The following is a 10,700-nucleotide window of genomic DNA, read 5'->3' on the forward strand; positions in this document are numbered from 1 at the left end:
TGATTGTTTACGCTGATATGTAATGTCGAATACTTGTACAATCTGTTACAATATGTATGGAACATACGTGCACTACTTGTATACGAATCTGACCCGCATAATAACTGTGGTAGGACGTGGTTAATCGCTCTATAACTTAATTGAACTGTGTGAATCATACCGAGCAACCCCAGGTGAGTTCATTGCATTTTCTCAAGCATGCGTCCCGGTGGTTTGGGACAACTGGTAAACATTTGGAAGGGAAACATTGGGTAAACAACTTAATCGGTTTTGGTTATTGCCTGGAGGGCAATGTGGGTAATTAGTTGATAGCGCTATTAGGTACTAATTATCTGGGTTTCACTATGGTTGTTTAGAGGCACACTCCTCGGTTACGTAAGGGCGTTTTCCCTAGGGTAACTAACTGAACAACATGGTGGGTTGCTAAGAGGCACACTCCTCGGTTACGTAAGGGTGTCGTCCCTAGGGTAACTAACATGAGCAACAACGTAACACAAAATTGAATCGTATTAACATATATCTGGTAACACAACTCATGAACAAAACCTTGAACTCACCAGCGTAGTCTGACACACTTGTTTGCATGCTTGTAGGTCACTAAAACTTGGAACATGGACTTGCTATCTGGGAGTGCTGGAGTGGTCATGGATCGAGGCTCTTGGATTTATTTACATTGGATACTTTGGTTTTAAGTATTATGAAACAATTGCTAAACGATTTACTAAATGCTTCCGCTACACAATACTTTGGGATTTGATATTATATTTTATTTAAGTATTTACTATTGGTTCAATGTGATTGGTGGCTCGAACTCTGATGCGTAACACGCCTCGCGGGATTTCCGCAAGTGGGATTTTGGGGGTGTTACAGTTGGTATCAGAGCCACTGGTTATAGTGAACTAGGTTTTAAAACGTTTTGTAAAACCAGACTATAACCGAACGCCTTCGAACATCGATCATGACACTCAGCTCCAGATTGCAAGGTTCGTCTCTCCCTTTATACCTTACTAGCTTAGCAGTCACACACTCACAACGTATATGAACTGACACATTTAATTCTATAGTGACTTGACAGTGTGACACTACCCTCCGACTCATGTAAACCATAGAACTGTGATATCATCTGTTGTGTTGTTTGAACGGGGGAAACTTCGAGCGCAAGCTAAGAGGCACTGAGATAAGCATGCAAATTGCCTTATTATTATGGGTGCACACTTAATAATAACGCGGGGTGCATGTAAGTCCCAGTGAGGCTTATCGAGCGTGAGAAGGGTTCTGCCTTACTAGGTGTAAACTTGGTAGTATATAGATATCTGTATGACACCTGACTTCCATCTCGTTTCGATTTCTAAATCGGTTTATTCCCAACTATAGAAACATGAGTGGACGAGGACACGGACGTGGCAACATCAACATGACTCAGGCTGAGTTGAATGACCTAATCAATACCCGCGTGGCTGAGGCTTTAGCAGCCTATCAAGCTGGTACGGAATGTACCAAGTACTCTTTACTCTTATACCACGTACACGTCTTTTCATCCCTATAATGTGTTCCCTTTCGTCATTTAGGTCAGCAAGCGCAACCTCAACCTAACCAGCCTGCGTGTACGTTCAAAATGTTTATGGACTGCAAGCCACAGACCTTCACCGGGACTGAAGGGGCTGTGGGACTTCTAAGATGGTTCGAAAAAGCAGAGTCTGTGTTTGCTATCTGTAACTGTCCCGCTGGGGACAGGGTGAAATATGCTGCGGGTACCTTGGCAGATGGTGCCCTAACGTGGTGGAACGCCCAGGTACAGTTGTTGAGCATCGAGGCAGCGAATGCCACAACTTGGGAAGACTTTAAAGAACTGATCAGGGAGGAGTACTGTCCTCGGGATGAAGTCCAGAAGTTGGAAAACGAATACTACGACTTGAAGATGGTTGGATCTGAAGTCGAAGCGTATGTGAAGCGATCGTATGAACTGGCCGACATGTGCCCGAACTTGTCTCGGCCTATGTCTCGGAGGATTGAGTTATTCATCAAAGGGTTGCCTCCGCGTGTGAAGAGCTTAGTCACTGCAGCCCATCTCAATGATTTGACACAGATCGTTCGTCTGACTCATAAGATTGTGGACCAAGAGGTGGAAAACGATTCGTTACCTCCGCGTATTTCGGCCGCTACTGCTGCTACACCCACTGCCACTGCGTCCGCTAATGATAACAAGCGGAAGTGGGGTGATTATGACAAAGCATCCAGTGCTGGCCAGACTCAGAAAAGGCCAGACAACAGCAACCGCAACATCAGCCAGTCGTCTTCTGTCAATCAAGGCCAGGGAAGTGGCCACAGCCAGGGCTCTTATGCAGGGAGAAAGCCACGGTGTAACAAATGTGGCTATCATCATTGGGGGCCGTGTGGTCGGACGTGTAACAAGTGTGGTAAGCCAGGCCATGAGGCTAGGGATTGTAGAACCTCACAACCCAAACACCAGCAGCAACAAAACCAGCAGAATCAGAGACAACAGGGGCAACCACCCCAGCAGAACCAGGGTTTCAGGAAGGGGTGTTATCAGTGTGGTGATGAGGGCCACTTTAAGCAGGATTGCCCCCAGTTAAACCAGAACGCCAACGACAACAACCGCCCGAATAATAACAATGCTGGGAACAACAACAACAACAACAACAACAACAACGGCAACAACGGGGGTAATGGTGCTCGGGGCAGAGTGTTTCAGCTTGGAGCGGGGGATGCCAGGAATGACGGCAACGTTGTAACTGGTACGTTTCCTGTTAACAATCGTATTGCTTCTGTATTATTTGATTCGGGTGCCGATTGGAGTTACGTGTCCCTAGAGTTTAGTCAACGATTAGGGATAACCCCAACACCTCTAGAAGTTAAACAAGTAGTAGAACTAGCAGATGGTAAAACGATAGAAGCCTCGAATGTCCTTTTTGGATGTAAACTAGATCTCGTGGGTCAGGTGTTTGACATTGACCTCCTTCCCGTTACGCTCGGTAGTTTTGACATAGTGGTAGGCATGGATTGGTTGTCTAAGCACCAAGCAGAAATTCTATGTAAAGAGAAGATTGTGCGTATTCCTCTCCTTGATGGAGAGTCACTGTTAGTTCAGGGGCATCGTAGTGGGACGATGGTTGGGATTATCACGGCCATGCGTGCACAACAGTATCTACAAAAGGGGTATCCTGCACTGTTAGCATTAGTTACCAACGCTCAGTCTGAGGAAGGTAAGATCGAGGATCTACCAGTGGTGCGGGAATTCGCTGATGTATTCCCAGAAGAGCTATCAGGGTTACCTCCTCACCGTCAAGTAGAATTTCAGATTGATCTTGCACCAGGAGCGGCTCCAATTGCTCGAGCTCCTTACCGGTTAGCACCAGGAGAGTTACAGGAACTGTCCAATCAATTGCAGGAGTTGTTGGATAGGGGTTTCATTCGACCCAGTTCTTCGCCTTGGGGAGCCCCGGTTCTGTTTGTAAAGAAGAAAGACGGGTCATTCCGTATGTGTATCGACTATCGAGAACTCAACAAGGTGACCATTAAGAACCGCTATCCGTTACCACGCATCGACGACTTGTTCGACCAGTTGCAAGGGTCGAGTTTCTATTCAAAGATCGACTTAAGGTCGGGTTATCACCAGGTAAGGGTTAGGGAAGAGGATGTTCCCAAGACCGCCTTTCGAACGCGCTACGGACACTATGAGTTTTTGGTCATGCCGTTTGGATTGACCAATGCACCAGCAGTTTTCATGGATCTCATGAACCGCGTATGCAAGCCATATCTCGACGAGTTTGTTATAGTGTTTATTGACGATATCTTAGTCTACTCCAAGAACAAGGAAGATCACGAGCGTCACCTACGTCTCATCTTGGAACTCTTGAGAAGGGAGCAATTGTATGCGAAATTTTCTAAGTGCGACTTTTGGATTCGAGAAGTGCACTTCCTCGGGCATGTTGTTAACGAGAAAGGGATACATGTGGATCCTGCGAAGGTGGATGCAGTCAAGAATTGGGCGGCACTGATGCGTGTTAGTGTATATATGTTTTTAGATGTTTATTTAAGCCCTTTTTACACTTTTAGCCAAGTTTTAAATTTATAAAACACGATATTTACTAACACTAAGCACACATATGGGCAAGTGCACCCATCGTGAACGTAGTATAGTGTTGGTAAGATACCGAGGTCGTCCAAGGACACAAGAGCTTTTAATACCGGTTTATCCTCAACGTCTAATCAAATCAAAAAGTTAGAAAAATGTTTTAAACTAAGAAAAATAAAAACTAACTAAATGCTGAAAAATAAAAATAAAATAAAAACAGATAGACAAGATGAATCACTTGGATCCGACACGTGTATTAGTATAACCTTTGATTATTTTCGCACTTTTGCACTTGTTTAAGAGATTATCTTAGTTATTGTAGTAGGCCCCTTTTTCGAAGGCGACGTTACCCTCAACCCAGTAGTTTGAGTCAGCAAGGATACAATCCTAAAGGGTCGGATTATTGAAAGATAATGAATTAAGTTATTAATGCAAATTATGGTAGGCCCCGCTTTCGGCGGTGACGTTACCCTCGGCTAAGTAGTCTGAGTCAGCAGGGATACAGTCCTAAATAGCCGGGTTATAGTATTAATAGTAGTTAGCTTATGAGGGGGTCAAAGAGTTTGGATCCCCGCCATCCAATACCTATGGGCATTGAAGGAGATCCTACTAAATTTGACCCAGGTCCCAAGCAGGACCTCTAAACGCTGAACAAGGGCAAGACCTTTACCAAACCGTTCCCTTAACCCCCGACCAGGTAGCCAACATACCTCCATATAGACCGTGGAGATATGAATGGTGAAAATCTTTTATTTTATATAGACAGTAAAATAATGCCAAGACACCACGGACAAACGATAAGGAAAGATCACCTTCAACATAAGTAACTAGTTATTAAAGTCATTAATACAAAACCAAATAAAAAGTGCAAAAGATTAAAAATAAAAAGTATTATACTAAACACTTGTCTTCACCAAGTGATGTAAGAGACTTAGGCAAACATGGCCTTGATTGTCAAGAACTCTTACGATCAATCTTGGATCCCGAGACGACTCACACACTCTATGATGGACAATGGATGATGGTGGTGGATGATGGTGTTATGGTGGTGATGGGTGGTGGATGAAGTGTGAGAGAGGTGGTGTGCCAAGGGATGAGAGAGAATGAAACCAAGCTCCTCTATTTATAGGCTGAACAGAACGCTGGACACGGCCCCGTGTCCGCTGGACACGGCCCCGTGCCCGTCTGACATTCTCTCTCTTCATTAATTGTAATTGCGAATTACAATTAATGCGCCTGCTGTACTTTCAACACGCCCCCGTGTCCGCTGGGCACGGCCCCGTGGTGAGCAATGGAAGCTTCTACTGGTTTGTCTTTTCTGCTGCTTCCTGGGCACGCCCCCGTGTTCACTGGACACGGGGCGTGTTCAGACTTCTGTTCTCTTCTCTTTGTCTTGGGAGGTGCCGTTGAGGGTCCGGGCAGTCTACTTTTGTTCCTTTTCTTGTATTTATGATAGAATTAGTGGTCTTTTTGCTTCTTTTGTGATTTTGAGCTCATTTCATCCTGAAAATACAAAAGGAAGACAAAAACACTCTTTTTCCAACATTAGTACTTAAAAAGGGTTAGTTTTATGCCTTAATTGATGTGTTTTATATGTTGCATTTTACACACATCAAATACCCCCACACTTGAACTTTTGCTTGTCCTCAAGCAAAACTCTTTTAATGTGGCTTACACTCCCAAATGGAATAGGTAGAAGAGAAGTTTTTAACTTGTCCTAGAGTGTCGGGAATCCAAGGTTTGTATAGGTTCTATTTTTATTTTATTTACAATCTTATTCGTCGTGGCTTATTTTGAACTTTTCATAAGATAAACTACTTATTTGGGCATAGCATGCCTTATTAAAACTCCATTTATATACAAGTTCACATACCTCACGGGAGATCACTCAATCACTCGGCCGAAGGTGTATATTTAAGTGAATCGCTCGAGAGCGGCACGGATTTACATTCTCCATATGCTTGCCAAGCGATCAATCCTCCTCCTTTTTAACTTTTTACCTTTGTAAATATCAAGAGGTCTTTTGGGGTGAAGGCTTGGGTTTAAAGGTGGGTGGTTGGTTAGTGGTTAGTAAAAAGGGCGAAAATCGTAACAAGTGTCGGTTTTCGTGAAATACCTTATTTTTGGTGACATTTATTTTTGAAGTATTTCTCCAAACAAGCTTTTTGTAGCTTAAGTTTGTTTTTGACTTCATTCATTTTTTTTTTTTTTTGTCACTTAAAGGGTGTGTTTATGAAAAACCGAGTTTGTTACTAAAATAAAGGTGAAAAAAAATGAAAAAGGTTTTTGGTGGGTAAAAAAAAAAAAAAAATTGTTTTGGGGGTAATGAAATGAAAGGTTTAGGCTCAAAGGGGTTTTCTAGGGGGGTTTTGGGTAGGTAAAAAAAATTGAAAAATAATGGTTTTGAAAGAAAATAGTTAGTCCTAATGCCTCCATCATTTACTTACTTGGGTTTAAGTTGGTAAGGACCGGGAATGTATCGTCGTGGCAAGTTCTAGATTTGTAAAGACCGAGCGGCTATTCACACAAGAAACGAAAAATGAGCATTTAATCTAAATATGTGTATTTTTATGCTCAATAAAGGCTCAAAACTCACTTTTTGTGGGAATGGGTTTTTAATGTGACCAAGCATATATAATCGAATTTTAGCTAGACTTGTTATGCCGGTTCATAATTTTCTTATGTTAGTTCTTTTTATCACGACGCTATCGGTTGTAAGTTTGTAAAAATATAACCCTTTTATAACTTGTTATTCCCAACTTAAACTAAGACAAGTAAATAATAAAAAAAAATGAAAAAGTTTTTGAAAAAATTTGGGGTGTTTAGCGGTTCCAATAGAGTTTTGTGTAAGGCTTGTTTTAGGATTTTGCAAAATTCCAAGGTTTTAGCATCCCCCCCACACTTAATTTACACATTGTCCTCAATGTGTCCAAAAATAAAGTTTTTGGTTGATTAGAATATGTAAAAGTGTGTTTAAAAACAAAGATTTGTGTTACTGGCGCTCTGGACACGGCCCCGTGTTGACCGGGCACGGCCCCGTGGTCAAGTGCCAGTAACAAAAATTATAAAAGTGAAACAGAAGCCTGGACACGGGGGCGTGTTCGCTGAACACGGCCCGTGTCCAATTACCTGAACTGGGTGATTTCCTGCAGGGGGTTCAGCACGGGGCCGTGTTGGTTGGGCACGGCCCGTGTGGAGCCTTCTGTTATGGAGATTTTTGTCGGTTTGTTCTGTTCTTCTGCATGGTTCCATTTTTTCTCGTTCCCTTTTTCATCCATTACCACCACGAGCCCATAAATCATAAAAACCATCATAACATTGCTAATAGAGAGATAATACATAAAAAAATTACATAGATAGTAAGCTTATGGAGTTCTAGCCCTATGTTTTATTTTAATGTTAGCAAAATTTCCAAGAATCTACTGATCTTGGTTAGATAAGGCTTTGTAGAGCTCCATCTTTCGGACACGTTTTTCCTCATATGTCGGCAAGCCACTCCTCTACCTCCCTTGGAAGGAGGAAGGAAGGCTCGTTTGCATTTGTTTGAGGAGTTTCAACTTCCGCCGGGACTTCTTGTGGGATTTCCATAGGAGGTTCCGCGGGGATGTCTCCCCACCCGGTAGGGTTGTTAATACCGAGTGCTAAGTTCCAGTCTTGTTGTGGAAGGACTGGTTCCATGGGAGGTGCCACCAAAATGTTTAACCTTTGGTGCAAAAGGTTAATCTCTTGGAAGCTGCTTTCCAATCCCATCGTAAGATCGTTGATACGGTCAATGAGGACCTCCTCTACGGACGTCATTTCGTCGAGAGCCTCTCTTAGTGCTATCACGTAGTGCACAAGTGTGGCTTCAACGGAGGGCCTCCTTCCCCTTCGGCTGTTTGAGGAATGAACGGATGATGTTTCGCTGTTTTCACTCGCCATTCTACGAAAAATAAACCAAAAATAGTTTATAAGACTAAACAGTTTCTGGACACGGCCCCGTGCTCATTGAGCACGGCCCCGTGTTCATCTTTCTGCAGAATTTTGGAGCAAGGAATCTTGGGTTTTTAAGTTATTTTCTGGGTTTATGCAAGCTTTTTGTCAGCAAATAACTTTAAACAATGTTACATAACATGTTTTTACCAAGATTCTATGATCAAAACTCATTGTTCCCTACCACAAAGATTGAAAATTCAAACTTTTCATGGTAGTTCTTGAAGAAAGATGAAGAAGAAGGAAATGTCTAGAAGAGGAAAGGACAAGATGGGTTGTTGGAAACTTCTTTTAGACTTACCTAGGATTGTTTGAGAGAAGATTCCTTCAAATCTCTGTCCCCAAGTTGGTCCAAATGTGCAGGATTTTTGGCTGCATTTATAGAAAACGACAGCCTGCTGGACACGGCCCCGTGTCCGCTGGACACGGCCCCGTGTGCAGAGAAAATTCTGACACAGTTTGTCCGTATTCTGACGTCATGATCAGAAGGGAATCTTTTGATGGACACGGGGGCGTGTTGGCCGAGCATGGCCCCGTGTCGGAAAGCTGATTTATGAGGTTTTGTCTTTATTAAGGAGCTAATTCTTATCGGGTGGCTCCTGACTTGTTGGAACAACCCCAAAGTGCCTAAGATACCTTAATTGTCCTATACTAAGGCGAGAACGCAAGAGGTTGTCGGTGAGGGTAATTCCTATTTTCATTCTAGGTGGACAAGTCCAACCCTTTCCCGGGCTCTCGTTAAAGAAGGTGTATGCCGAATCGCTCAGGTCTATGTATGCACCGAACGAGGTCGATGGGGAGTCCTTCACGGCACAATCGGCACAGGGACGACTATCGTCCACGTCTTGTCTAGGAAGAAAGGTATTTTCGGGAGCAACGAGGTTGTCAGAATGCGGTTCCAACATTTCCTCATGGTCATCATCTTGGGATGGATCTAAGAAATCCTTCCTAAGTTCTTTTGACCAATTTAGAAGTAGTTCTTCTAGTTGAAATAGCTCGTCAAGGAGCATATCTCCTAGAATATCCGGTTGGGCGCATTCGAGGGAGAAATAGTGTTTATTTTTACTTTCGCCCCTCTTAAGGCTACAAGGAATTGGTGGGTCTATATAGTGTGGCCTATAAGTGAGGAAGAAACATTTTAATTCCTCGTGTTCGCCCCCACATAATTGACACCACAAACCATAAGAGTGCCGAAAGTAAAAAGAATCACTATTACTCATGTTTGTATCAGAAGTTACCAACCGCCGGGATCAAACGGTTCTGTTTTCAGTAACTGAATCTTGGGCACGGGGGCGTGTTGAGTGGACACGGCCCCGTGTTCAGCCTACTGTCTGATATAAAACAGGATTGCCAGTTCCAATGATTGGGCACGGGGGCGTGTTCAGCGGGCACGGCCCCGTGCTGAGCTCTGCAGAAGCTGAAAAATCTAAAAAAAAATCCTAAAAATTAAAGAAAAATAAAAAGATGATTAGGCCGTTGATTCCTGACTTTCTTAAAATCCTTGTGTCCCCGGCAACGGCGCCAAAAACTTGATGCGTGTTAGTGTATATATGTTTTTAGATGTTTATTTAAGCCCTTTTTACACTTTTAGCCAAGTTTTAAATTTATAAAACACGATATTTACTAACACTAAGCACACATATGGGCAAGTGCACCCATCGTGAACGTAGTATAGTGTTGGTAAGATACCGAGGTCGTCCAAGGACACAAGAGCTTTTAATACCGGTTTATCCTCAACGTCTAATCAAATCAAAAAGTTAGAAAAATGTTTTAAACTAAGAAAAATAAAAACTAACTAAATGCTGAAAAATAAAAATAAAATAAAAACAGATAGACAAGATGAATCACTTGGATCCGACACGTGTATTAGTATAACCTTTGATTATTTTCGCACTTTTGCACTTGTTTAAGAGATTATCTTAGTTATTGTAGTAGGCCCCTTTTTCGAAGGCGACGTTACCCTCAACCCAGTAGTTTGAGTCAGCAAGGATACAATCCTAAAGGGTCGGATTATTGAAAGATAATGAATTAAGTTATTAATGCAAATTATGGTAGGCCCCGCTTTCGGCGGTGACGTTACCCTCGGCTAAGTAGTCTGAGTCAGCAGGGATACAGTCCTAAATAGCCGGGTTATAGTATTAATAGTAGTTAGCTTATGAGGGGGTCAAAGAGTTTGGATCCCCGCCATCCAATACCTATGGGCATTGAAGGAGATCCTACTAAATTTGACCCAGGTCCCAAGCAGGACCTCTAAACGCTGAACAAGGGCAAGACCTTTACCAAACCGTTCCCTTAACCCCCGACCAGGTAGCCAACATACCTCCATATAGACCGTGGAGATATGAATGGTGAAAATCTTTTATTTTATATAGACAGTAAAATAATGCCAAGACACCACGGACAAACGATAAGGAAAGATCACCTTCAACATAAGTAACTAGTTATTAAAGTCATTAATACAAAACCAAATAAAAAGTGCAAAAGATTAAAAATAAAAAGTATTATACTAAACACTTGTCTTCACCAAGTGATGTAAGAGACTTAGGCAAACATGGCCTTGATTGTCAAGAACTCTTACGATCAATCTTGGATCCCGAGACGACTCACACACTCTATGATGGACAATGGATGA

The sequence above is a fragment of the Helianthus annuus genome, chromosome 12 (genome assembly GCF_002127325.2).
Source record: "Helianthus annuus cultivar XRQ/B chromosome 12, HanXRQr2.0-SUNRISE, whole genome shotgun sequence".
Taxonomy (NCBI): Eukaryota; Viridiplantae; Streptophyta; class Magnoliopsida; order Asterales; family Asteraceae; genus Helianthus; species Helianthus annuus.